The following is a 12,881-nucleotide window of genomic DNA, read 5'->3' as shown; positions in this document are numbered from 1 at the left end:
CACAGTTATATATGACATGAGAATAAGGCCTGAAGGAAGAACATTTGAAGGAAAATATAATTATATTTTCATAATGATTTTTTTTCTTCTCAAACCTTGTCTGTGGTGTAAAAACACCCCTGACCAAATGCCCCAGAGGGCATCACTTCCCACTTTGATAATTACTGTAGTTACCATATTCTGAACATCACATCCTTTCTTTTTCCCTCAGATGTAATCTATCTAGGTGGTTGGATAAAAATATTTGGACTTTATATCTAAAAATTTCCTCAACTTAGCACCAGCAAGCTTGCTAGCTAGACAGTTATTTTCAGTATGGTTATGAATAAACATTCATATCTGTCTGCTCGGCTAGATGATCTAAACAATATAAAAAACTATACTGTTGATAAACAATATAAAACATAGGGCTAGATGGGTAGCATTTTAATAAAAGTGCTAACGTTACAGCAGCGGGGAATATGAATGTGCAGGAGTTATTTTATTTAATCTGTGTTATTTTAATGTTTCGTTTTTTGACCTAAAACATAGAGACACTGTCATCGATCTGTTTGCATTCAAGCATTTCAGTGGGCTTAAAAAGATCACCCTTTATAGCAGATTTGACGTAAATATGATTTTCAGTTACAATAATTAATCCTAAAATTCGACATTAGTAACTTACTTTTCACAGCATCAGTTGCACTCACAAGATCTCCCGGTTCTTACTTGTGAGTTCAGTTCACTGGAGACTCGCTCTAAACGGATCGTTTGAATCAGTGAGTTCAGTTCACTGGAGACTCGCTCTAAACGGATCATTTGAATCAGTGAGTTCAGTTCACTGGAGACTCGCTCTAAACGGATCATTTGAATCAGTGAGTTCAGTTCACTGGAGACTCGCTCTAAACGGATCGTTTGAATCAGTGAGTTCAGTTCACTGGAGACTCGCTCTAAACGGATCATTTGAATCAGTGAGTTCAGTTCACTGGAGACTCGCTCTAAACGGATCATTTGAATCAGTGAGTTCAGTTCACTGGAGACTCGCTCTAAACGGATCGTTTGAATCAGTGAGTTCAGTTCACTGGAGACTCGCTCTAAACGGATCGTTTGAATCAGTGAGTTCAGTTCACTGGAGACCCGCTCTAAACGGATCGTTTGAATCAGTGAGTTCAGTTCACTGGAGACTCGCTCTAAACGGATCATTTGAATCAGTGAGTTCAGTTCACTGGAGACTCGCTCTAAACGGATCATTTGAATCAGTGAGTTCAGTTCACTGGAGACTCGCTCTAAACGGATCATTTGAATCAGTGAGTTCAGTTCACTGGAGACTCGCTCTAAACGGATCGTTTGAATCAGTGAGTTCAGTTCACTGGAGACTCGCTCTAAACGGATCATTTGAATCAGTGAGTTCAGTTCACTGGAGACTGAAAAAGGTTTTAGGAAAAAAAAATGTTTTTTTTCATGTTTTTAAATTGTTTAGAGCAGAGGTCCCCAACCGCCTGGTCGCGACCCACTACCGGGCATCGACTGCAGCTTATATGCCCTCTGCTTTGCACGCGAGTGAGAATTTAAATCTCGGTCCAAATACATTTTCAGTAACACTTTATTTTAGGGTCTCTTAACTAGTTGCTTATTAGCATGGGTATTACTACAATATTAGCCAATTATTAGTAGTAATTAAGCACATTTTAATGCCTTATTCTACATCCTTTTAACTTAACTACTACCTTACTAAATATTAATAAGCTGCAAATTAGGAGTTAATTGAGGGGAAAAGTCGTAGTTAATAGTGAATAAGTGTTCCCTATTCTAAAGTGTTACCACATTTTCTTGATTTTTTTAATTGATTTATGTATACTTAATCATGCCTTGCATTACAGTACCCTGTCATCAAATGACAAATATAAAATAAAATAAAATTGAGGTGGCGCCCATTAGACAAAAGGCTCCCATTATTGATACCAATACTTCGTTTGCATAATATCGAAGTTAAAACTTCAACACAATCACTTAAGTAAGGTTTGCACCATATTCTGTTTATTTTTTTAAATTAAGTATACAGTGCAATTAAATTGAAAAACATAATATATTAACAATACAGTTTTTTATTAATTAAAAAAATCTGAAAGCTTCAAACTGCTTGAGGAGATCTGATCATTTACTGTTTTGCTTTGACTCATTGAAACAGTCTTCAAACTGTCTAAATAGGCTATGGTGGACTGGATCGTTTTGCAAATAAATAAATAAAAATAATAATAATAGTAATAATCTTTGTAATGTTTTTAGTAAAGTTTGTAAAATATTCTATTTAATTTTAATAATTTAGTTTTATTCAATAAATATGTGCCATTAAAATACAGAATAATATTAATAAAAAACAATTTATTAATAAAAAAAAAACTTTCTGAAAGCTGCTTGAATGAGATATTGTTTTTCCAAAATGCTCTGAAATAGCGAAGACTCGGGAGATGAACTAATTCCAGTACAGGACCCATAGAATGTTGTGCAATGCGCATGCGCGACTGAACGAATCACTCCCGAGACGACTCGTTCTTCCTGAGTCACATTAAAGATTCGAATCGTTCAAGAATGACGCATCACTAGAAGACATGTGCTGCCATGTTCCGAATGGGTTAACGAGTGTGGCTTTCATCGTGTTTCTGCAAACTGGTATCTGAGGAAAAGTGTGGGAATCGACTCAATGAGGTATGTTTTGCTGGCATGCATTTTTTTCCAGGGGTTTCAGAACAGCGTAATCGAAACTGCGTCATCAGGCAGAGAAAATGAGCCGAAAAAAGAGATTTAACTCAGACTAAAAGTCAAAAACTATTAAATGCCCATGAAAAGGATGCAATGCTAATGCAATAATATAATTAACAAACCTAGGGCATGGCCATTGGGCAGTGAAATGGGTCAGCAGAGTCAGAAAAAAACAGGTGGAGAAGAAAAGACACGTTAACTGCAAAAGAATTAAGAATTAGGTGAGAAACTATCAGAAACCATTTAGTCTCCAGTGCCACCATTTTCCAGAACTGCAACCTTCCTGGAGTCTCCACAAGTGCAGTGTGTCAGGTTCTCAGGGACTTTGCTTGGGTAAAAAGTCCTAAAAAATGACCCTCACTTAATAAGAAGAACATGCTGAAGTATTGTGAAATACATTATGACTGATTTTTCATAGACTGTACATTTCCTGAAGAAAATGTGAGTGGTGCTTGCCATGGCAAAACCCAGACACTGTAGACATGTGTCTTCATTGATAAATGGTTGCCATGACTTATTCATGTTTTTGTAAAATTGCTAGGGCATTGCAAATGGTTGCTAGGGTGTGCCTATACAGTTAATGGGGTCGTATTTAAATACTGTTGCTGGTCTGAATCAAGAGTCCAACTTTAAACTAAATGCTTATATTTGAACGTCACACATTTGTCAGTTTGTTAATAATATATGAATAGTTTTTCTTTGAATATTCCAGAGAAAGTAGTATTGATTGTCGGCCACAGCTTTGTGAAGTGGGCTGAGAGGAGAGCTGAGGCGGCCTGGGAGCAGTGGCTTGGGAAAGGAGGGATGAGATGGAGCCAGCTTCTGCCTGCCGTCCTCTCATCAGGACTCAGACCTGACGTCCTGCTGATTCATGCTGGGGGAAGCGACCTAGGCCTACTGAGGAGCTCCATGAAGGAGGATGTTTCTGCACTGCACGGTGATTTTCTCTGGCATCACTGAGAGGTGTGTGTGGCGGTGGGGAGAAGGCCCAAAGATGAACAAAGCCAGGAAGTTTATCAACAGCGCCATGGCACAGTACATGGCTGACACTGGCGGAGTGTTTATAGACAATAAAGAAATAATACAGAAGAGAGCTGAACTGTTCAGGTGGGATGGGGTTCATTTGTCTGACAAGGGAAATTATATTTTTTAGAAAAACCTTGCAAGTGCTTTTAGTAAATAAATAAATATATATCTACAAAACGTGTTTGTCATTCTTTCTCAGTGAAGTGCATATATGGTTGAGTAAATGTGCATTAACTTAAATAAATACATTAAACAAACAACGAAAACATACAGACGCTGCAAAATGAAATTCTTTCAAGCGCTATTTTTTATTTTCAGAAATATCACTTTTGTATTATTATCTCTTAAATTCTAATAAATAAAATAATAAAGTACAGCACAAGCAAAGCATGCACTGACTGGCAACTTTAACATTTAAGAGGATAGCAGGTATCGCTTTCCATATTCAAACTGGTTTTATTTTATGAATACATGATTGACCTGAAGAATAAAAACTATACCATACACTTGGACAATTATGAGCTACGTTTATTATTTTATGAGTATGTATTATAACAAATACCTGCAGAGAGAGCCAACGGTGATGTTTCATTTTACAGCGCGATTCAATGACGTTTAAATCTATTCAATTTTTAATATTTAGACCTAAGTAAACTCAGAGCGACATCAAGATATGTTGATGTATTCTCCTGTGATGGCATAGATGATTTTCATTACAAATCTAGTGAGATAGTACACACACACACTTTTTAAAAATAAATAGGTTCAACACAAAATATTTTAGAGAAAGTAGTATTGATTGCCGGCCACAGCTTTGTGAAGTGGACTGAGAGCCAAACCTGCAGTGGATCTTCTGAGCTCCCTGAAGGAGGACCTTTCTGCACTCCAGAAACTTACAAAGTGCTATTAGTAATATTCTCTGTTCGGTGCATATATGGTTAGATAAATGTGCATTAACTGTTGATTTTGCACTCTTAACATATATGAAGAAATTACGGTCACTGCAACCAAGGTTTATCAATAACAGAAGTCAAACATTGAGGCCGGCATTTTACGTCTTTCTAATGATACTCATCCAGATCAATTAAGAGTGTGATCTTAGCAGGTTTAGAAGTTAAACAAAGTTTGCTAACTGGATTTGCAGACGCACTGTGCTCTTGAGTTAGATGAATAGTAAATACACATATCTGATTTGCCCAATTATGATAAAAACAACAAATAAATATTTGCACACAATGTGGTCTTCATTTACATAAGTATACACACCTTATTTAAAAGTAAGTTTTACCATCTTATTGTACCATCTGTGAATCTACCATTAAATAAAGACAAACATGCTGAATTTGCCAATTCACCTAAAATGGTTATTAACAAGATTAAGAAAAGCACCTGTTGTGCCAAATCTCGCCCCACCAATCCAGATGCCAGCCATGCAGCTAGATCCTATAGCTTTTAATTGGCTACCAGTAAATATTATGTTTTGTAATGTCATACTTACTGCCAAAATTTAGATGCACAAAAAAACCCCACTTATGTCGGTTTGCCACCAATGCATTGCAATAAATGTACCGAATGCAAGCAGCAATGAGAAATTCATAATTTTATAATTGGCAACACACACAGTACATGTAATGAATTGTGATTCATTTTTGAAGTTCCTTCATATCCGTCATTAAAAACGTTATAACGCTATTAAATTTATAAAAATGAAGACAGAAACATTGCTTTTGCAATAAGACAACTGTTCTGTAAAATAAAATATGATCTTTTTTATTTTCACAATACTAATAATATTTGTTATAAATTCTTATATTATATCTCATAGTTTGACACTGAAAACACCAGATAAGATGGACAAACTTCACCCTGAAAAACTCAATACATCAGAATATAAAAAGATACATAAATAAATATATATTTACTATAATATACATTATACAGTTTTAGATACGCATATATACGTTTTTGATTGTCACTAAGCCATAACATGATTTAATTTAGTTTTTGAATTAATTGTGCAGCCCTGTTTATTTAATTTAATTTTTATTTTATTAAAAATGTCTTGTTTTGAAGACCCTGGTTGGTTAGGACCCTAGAGAGGGAGACGGGTCTTGGCACAATACCCCCAGCGAGCAAGCCAATGGCAACGGTGGCAAGGAAAAAACTCCTAAAGGTTTGAGGTAAAAAAACCTTGAGAGGAACGAGACTCGGGGGGACCCATCCTCTTCGAGCACGGTGCACACATTAAAATAACATATTTATTTTACTTAATATATGAGACATTAATATAAACATATTAAGATTAATTGGTCATCCAATTATTAGATAAAGGAAGTTGACTATTGAAGCATCTCCTGCCATCTAGCCACTGGATCTCACTCGTCATACAGGCTGGATATCCTGTGGTAGAGGAGGTAAAACACATACTGTTAGTGAATTTATTTCCATTTTTTTGACTCCGTCTTTCAAGAGATTGCTTTTTGACTCACACTTCTGAGAACCATCTTACACTCTACAATTGAAGCTTTCACATCTAAACACAGTGTATAATAAAATGGACTGAAACACTAGATCTTACTAGTAGTATTTATAAACTTTACCTTAGTGCTTCAGCATTGTCCTTGCTTTTGTCTTCAGCGCCATACACATTTGGTCCCATCCTGTAAACAATAAATGAATAATGGGATCATTGCATAGAGAAATACTAATAAATAAAAGCAAATTCCCAACTAAACTTTACTGAAAGATGTTACTTTAAATTTATTTGGTCATAAAACAATTCTCTCTCATACTTCAAAAACCAATTCTAATCTCATGCTTACCCCAGATGCTGGTAATCAGATTGTCATCAGTGTTGTAGCACACTTGATCTTCTCAGGCATTCTGTCTTCATCTGCACAATTGCTGAAAAACATCAAAACCTAAATTAGATTAGGATTAACATGTTCTTAAAAATGTGGTTATAATGTGCAGTACAGTGACTGAAGCAAAATGTTTAAACACTTGGCTTTGGACAATATATTGCAGATATACAGGACAGGACAGGTCTGCTATTGTGTTCAAACTCTTCCTGCAACATTACAGAAGGGCACATATTATGACAGAATAATAGTGAACAGCATATTACACATTTAGTACAGATTGTCAAACAAATTCAAGTTAAAACTTCTATTATAACAGTTTCTTACTACCTCTCCTTTTACCCAGGCCCGTTGCGACAAGGCAGGCAAACCAAGCAATTGCTTGGGGCCCCGAGCTGGCCTGGGGCCCCAAGACAACGACTGGTTAAGAATAAAATGCAGCGACAAACTGTGTGAGCGCCCCATTGATAGTGAATGCAGTAAAGTGCAATGACACTGTTATCGGGATCCCCCTCAAGGGGGCCCCCTCGCTGACAGCAGCCAGCCAACCACGCGATCTCTGCTGCCAGCAAAATACAAAACTTCCTCGGCAGTCATGAAGCGGAATTATGCTTCAGGAAGCCAAAAAAGAAAGAAGAGAAAGGAAGAGGAGGATAAGAAAAAACAAGACAGTGGTAAGTGATAAATTACACACATAAAATAGCTCTACTTGTCTTGTACAAATGGTGCAATTTTGCAGCAGGTAGGCTAGCAGAAATATGTTTATGTATGTTAGCTAAGCTACCTGCCTGACAGCAAATGCTGCTTGTAACGAACAGTTAGAGCAACTTTTTTTTTGAACGGACGGAATATGTTTACATACTGTAATATGTTTTTTAACGGGATAAGGAAGATGCAGATCTGTTCCAGAATCGCTGTTTATCATATTTAATGACATGACATTGCTATAGCTTTGTAATAGGTTTTGATGAAAGTGGCATAGCATGCTATACTAACTATTCCACTGTGATAATCTATTTAGGAAAACCACACAATAAATTCTGTGCATCAAACATTAGCTTGGGATGTTTTTAAGCATTGGTAGTCGACTCACAGCACTACTAATAATTAGTAAACATTTAATTATAATTTCATTGTTTGTTAACAGTAAAAAGTTTATTTATATAGCACATTTCATACACAATGGCAATTCAAAGTGCTTTACATAGAAGAAATTTAAATAATAAAAAGAAATAAGAATAATTAAAACAGTTTAGAAAAATAAAATAAAATACAGTACAGTCGGACGAACAGCTGCACAGTGCTCATTCAGTAAATGCATAGCTAAAGACTAAAGATTAATTAACTGTCAATTTACCTTCTATTAATGATTGTTATTATTATAAAGTGTTACCATCTTTTCTTTCAGTATGTTGGATTTAGTTATTGTGCACTTTTTTTATGTATATTTGATTTTATGGTACAGTGGTGTTTTTTGCAAATGTTCAATTGTTGAAAATGTTCAAATTTTATGCACTTTATATGCAACAGCAGTATTTGCACTGTAAACCTTTTTTATTTATATAAAGTGTGAGTGAATTTAAACTGTATGGCTATGCTGTGGTTCCTTTGCGTGCGGGGGGCCTCCATGTCCATTTTGCTTGGGGCCCCCAAATTCCTTCAAACGGCCCTGCTTTTACCTTACGTTAGTGCTGTTACTCACTGCCTCCCTGGAGCTGCCGCACTAATCCTCACTGTATCCTGTCTGTCGCTGGTGCTGCTACCTCTACAGTCCAGTGTCCTCCCTGAAGCTGCCAGTCTACTCCTATCTTCATTCTTCGTGCTGCTGTGGCTGCTGCTCTACTTTCCTGCCAGCATTAAACCTCAACACGACCGTACAAGCCAACCCCGTGACTAAGGCTGTTCTAGCTCCTCTGGCACCGTTAATGCGTACTCAGAGCCCCCGGTTCCGTATGGCACAACACCGCAATACAGAATAACAACAACAAAAATCATCTACATGAAACGCAAGACACAGTACACAGGATTGTGATAACTGTGGTAGCTCTGTAACACACCCGATTGAAGGCAGAGGTCCGGATTTGAAATATAGATGTGATCAAGTAGTGTGTGCTTTTCCGTCGTCGCTGTTGTAATCAGTTGCGTGTATCCTCGAGCTTGAAGCAACTCCAGAATAGGTTTTTTTCCAGTGTGTAGGAGGTCCTCATTGAAGTCTCCACAGATGATGACGAGATCGTTGTGTGCAAGGTCCAGATAATCCAGCATACTCTTCAGGTTGGTCAAGAAATCTCCAATATTGTATTGTGGTGGCCTATACACAGCTACGATTGCTGCTTTTATTGGGGAATCTATTTTGATTACAACAAACTCCAGATCAGTCACATTTTGTATATATTGCCTGGGCTGAGTTGGAATGTGCTCATTGCAATATATTGCGACTCCACTTCCATTTTTCTTTCCAATTTCCCGATGTGTTGAGTAGGAGACATGCCTGTTGCGTCTAAACAAGTTGTATCCTTCCAATTGGAGATCTGATGAAGTACACGATCCAGTCAGGTGCGTTTCCGTAAGACAAAGCACATCCGCGAGTTGCAGCACATGATGGCATCTGATATCCTCCATGTGAGATGCCAATCCTTCTGTGTTGTGATGAACAATGGTAAGTGTATGTTCCTGCCTATTTTCCTTTACGTGCTACAGAAGTGGCATGATTTCTTTAACTTGCTCTTTTCATGCTTTCAAAAGAGGCTGTGATTTCAGGATCATCATATATCTTCTTGTCGTTGAAGTCAGTAATGTGTAATCCATGTAGAGAAGTCGTTCTGCTGAGGGCAACGTAGGCCATTCCCGGCTCAAAAATCTTCTTCAATGACACTACTGCAGACTGCATCGTCATGCCTTGAACTTTGTGGGCTGTGCAGGCGTAAGCTAGCTTGATGGCAAACTGTCGACGAACCGCTCCTTTCCTCAGATTCTCTTCAGATCTCTCAATGTAAACCAAGATGTCTTCTTCACCTCGTACCTTTTTGCGATGTTTCTGATCAGTGTTCGGATTGTCGAGTTGAAGTCCTAGCATTTGTACTGTGGTGATTCCATCTTTTGTTTTGGTGACTATGTTTGCAATCGTGCCAAAACATCCATTGACAATTCCATCTTCTACATCCAGATTCCTGGTTACCATTACATGAACTCCCACTGCAACTTGTATTGTGTCAAGCAAGTCGTCCTTTTTTCCAGTGAGAGGTTTGTTTAGTCTCTTCATCCTTCCTGTTTTTGGGTCTTTCCTGTAGTCTTCGGCATCAATTGTTATGATGTCAGTGAAAAGGGCCTGTACAGTCTCTGTATTGTACTTGTGGACTTCTTTGTTGGTGGCAAAATATGTGGAGAGCATCACGCGGGCAGTCTTCAGGCTTCTTCACAGTCTGGAATAACAAAGCTCTATCATCTTCCCTGAGAGCTTCAGCCTTCTGCTTCACTCGTAGTCGGTTCAACAGTTCAGCGAAAGCAAGGTCTTCTTTCTGGTGCATGATCTCTGTGAGGGTGATGATTTGAAAATTGTCTTTCCAGAAGTTCAGCACATCCTCTTCATACACGCAGAGTGGTTTGGCTTTACCTAGCGGCGGCAGTTGATAATAATCCCCTACGACGAGGCAAGAGACTCCTCCAAAAGGTTCCTTGCTTCCTTTGATCTGCTGAAATCTCCAGTTTACATAAGTAAACAGGTCCTTTGAAATCATTGATACTTCATCGATGATAAGAACCTCCATGTCATGTAATCTTGCTCTCATTTCATCTAGAGCGTTCCCAAGTCCTTGATAAGGTGGCTTCAGACTCCTTGGCAGTTTCAAAAGGGAATGCAGCGTTTTACCAGAGATGTTGAATGCTGCCGTTCCAGTAAACGCAGACAAGAGCACCGTGGGCACGGATAGATCCCCTTCTTCACGTAGTCGAGGGAGTTGTCGCAGACTCTTGGTTGCTTCCGAGTGTATGCACTTGATGACGTGTGATTTCCCACAACCAGCACCGCCTGACAAAAAGTAAAAACAACTGCTCCAGATTATGACCCCACACACGCTTCTGACACCATTGGCGGACAGTGTGAAAAATGGCTGCCTGTGTCTCATTTAGACTCCTAAACATCTTCCTCACAAATTCAATAGTCATCTGTGGTGCCTCTATCTGTGGTACGACTCAGTCTCCATCTTCATGAAGAATCTGGTATTCCGGAACATCATCTTGTTCAGGCTCTTCTTCTGGATCGATGTCTTGTTCTGCAATATACTCCAAGCGATCAACGTCAATTTCTGTGAAGTTGAACTTCGGTGACAATTTTATGAAGCTCGGGATCGGTGGTAGAGTTCGGCAACTGGCAGGTTATGTAACTGTCAATAAAGTCACACACTAATTGATCAGATTGATTTTTTAATTCGGGGGCCCCTTTTACCCAGGCCAGCAGATGAATGTGTGGGCTTCCTCTGGTTTGAAACTCGACTCGATAAAAGTAATCCTTGACTTCCCCGATGGGTTGAACAGGTGACAAAAGCAGCTAATTCATTAGCGCATCCACTCATTTCTCAAACATCCGCATGATGGTGACGGGTTTACTTCGAAGGATTTCACATTTTGTCGTCCAGTCAAGCTATGAAAAGTCAACCTGTTCACCATCGCATTTCGGCTGCACTGAATGTGCAAAAAAAAGTAGAAGTCCCTAACTGCCTGATCATGGCCTGTAAATCTCTCAACATTTTCTCCCAATGAGATGGAGTGCCTCTCAAGGGTTGCATAAATCTTATGGCGTCACGACTGTGGACCAGTCTTTGGACCTCAAGATCATCCTGAAGAAGCTTGTTGGAGATTCTACGTCCATCTTTTGTAACAGGTTTGCCGTTTCGCAACTGGATAGACATGCTGTTTCTAGCCATGTTCAGTGACAAACTGTTCAAAGAAGAGATAACTCTGGTCTTTGGCAAAACGAGTATCCATGCAGAACAGTCTAGCATTGAAGTACATGCTTGGTGATAATGCAACTTCTCGTGCCTCATCAATTGTGTTCTGTCCAGTGGGAAACTCTACAGGGAAAGCCATGGCTTCCAATTTTGGAACTTTGAAAATTCTGACTGGCTTTTTTCATTGAGCAGGTGCAATGCTGAAGATTCCATCACCGTACGATAACAAGTCCTGTCCAATGTCAAGTGGCTGCATGCATATGTCCAGAGTGAGGCCCGGCCTGAGTTCATCCTTTTCTCTCTTCTAGTCATCCTGTTCAGAGACACCAACTTCCAGTTTCTCCTCTGTGTCATCCAGCTCATCATCAGGGAGAAATTCAAATGTGGTAGCGTCACTTATTAAGATGTCCTTGTATTCTGAATGATTCGCTTTCAATTTAGCTGATGCTGCTAGCACATTGTGCATATTCACTGTATGGAAATGTTGGTTTCCTCTGAACTTGATGTGTCTTTTCAGCTTCACCTGTAGAAGCTGAGATTCACTGTTAGGCCTTGGCAGACAGTTGACTGTTTTTTCCACCTCAGAGGGCACATACACAACACTACCACGCACTGATCTTTGTTCCATTTGCAAAAATAGTTGCATTGCCCAAAGAAAAGCAACCTGTCGTTCAAGAACATTCAATTCCAGCAGTTCTGCAAGGATGGGAGGCAATTCAAGTTTGTCTGCCACTGCAATAGAAGGCATGGATCCTCTCTTCAGATGACTGTCGCAAGTGTGGCAGATCCATTCCTGTCTTCTCTCTTCTGGAACTGCACAAGAAACTGAGCAGGCACTGTCACAAGCATTGACGTATTTCCCGGTTAAGCAAGAGGCTGTAATATGAACATTTTTGACATATCGTGTTCTATTACACATCTTGACTTGATTTGGAAACAGAGTCCTGTGACAGACTATGCAGATGTAAGTTGGACCATGCAGGATTTGACACTGAAATGCAGATATGGCCTTTTGCGTCAAGCTGTTGGACACAGGCTGGTTTGTCGCATCAGAATTTAATGTATCCTGACTGGAACGAATGTATGGCTTGTATTTTCTTTTGATCCTTAATGCACATCTTAACTTATGAAGAATGTGGAATCCAGCATCGGCGAGACACTTCTGTTTCTTCTGGAGAGTACAAATTAGAATGTGATGTGACCTAAACTCTGAATCACTTGTATATCTTCTGGCCATGTAGTCCTTAATTTCCTTCTGGAAAAGAGAATCAGTGTGGTACCTCCTCACCATGTAGTCCTTCATTTTCTT

The 12,881-nt window shown here is 38.9% G+C and overlaps 1 protein-coding gene across 3 annotated transcripts in view; it reads left to right on the top strand.

Annotated features, from left to right (window-relative positions):
- Positions 1-2,537: 2,537 nt before the first annotated feature.
- Positions 2,538-12,881, top strand: part of LOC306855183 (uncharacterized protein) — a 79,351-nt gene continuing 69,007 nt past the window's right edge. The window contains exon 1 of one of the 3 annotated variants that reach the window (XR_013782907.1): positions 2,538-2,753. The gene's annotated coding sequence lies outside the window, so the exon portion shown is untranslated. Of the gene's footprint in view, positions 2,754-7,187; positions 7,301-12,881 lie in introns of those variants that run through there. The other 2 variants (XM_079393667.1, XM_079393668.1) reach the window with 2 other exon arrangements.

This window comes from Barbus barbus (assembly GCF_936440315.1).
Source record: "Barbus barbus genome assembly, chromosome: 3".
Taxonomy (NCBI): domain Eukaryota; kingdom Metazoa; phylum Chordata; class Actinopteri; order Cypriniformes; family Cyprinidae; genus Barbus; species Barbus barbus.
This window is presented reverse-complemented; position numbering and strand designations above follow the sequence as displayed.